The 583-nt window shown below is 45.1% G+C and overlaps 1 non-coding gene across 1 annotated transcript; it reads right to left on the reverse strand.

Moving 5' to 3' along the window:
• Positions 1-248: 248 nt before the first annotated feature.
• On the reverse strand, positions 249-320 carry Pmar_PMAR016531. Its single transcript has one exon. It is a non-coding gene; the product is annotated as a tRNA-Gln (tRNA).
• Positions 321-583: the final 263 nt, after the last annotated feature.

A 583-nucleotide genomic window follows, 5' to 3' on the forward strand; every position in this document is an offset into this window, starting at 1 on the left:
AGAGTATAAATCAATAATCATCTATACCACGGAATACGCCGCTAGGCTCTCGTCATCAGTTTTGGCTCGTTGGTGTGCTTCACATCATTTTGTTCGACGGGGGGATAATGACAACGAATTGGAAAATTCGACCGTTTTCTAACCTAGATTCCTAGATTCCGGACAAAACCCTTACCTCGGGTAACTTCCGGAACAGGACATGATTGAAAAGTGTTCTCTACATCTACGTGATCCTTCTTTACATGAGAAGGTTCTACCGGGATTTGAACCCAGATCGCCAGATTCAGAGTCTGGAGTGCTAACCGTTACACCATAGAACCATATATCAATGATGATCTTGTCACGTTCGGATGCTAGGTAATTCGAGGTGATAGGTACTAGAAACATCGAGCTCCACCTGGATCTTCTTGGATCCTCACACATACCTTGCCGGTCCCAGAGTGTCAAGGGCTGGAGAGTGCGATGGAAACCAAATACGCGTTAATATATTCATCATAATCATAGAAAACTCTCTCGTTCCGATCAATCGACGGAGTCATCACGACTTAGTATGTGTGCGCTCTAGCAATGGATGTGGGCGCCT

This window comes from Perkinsus marinus (genome assembly GCF_000006405.1).
Source record: "Perkinsus marinus ATCC 50983 genomic scaffold scf_1104296964400, whole genome shotgun sequence".
Taxonomy (NCBI): Eukaryota; Perkinsozoa; order Perkinsida; family Perkinsidae; genus Perkinsus; species Perkinsus marinus.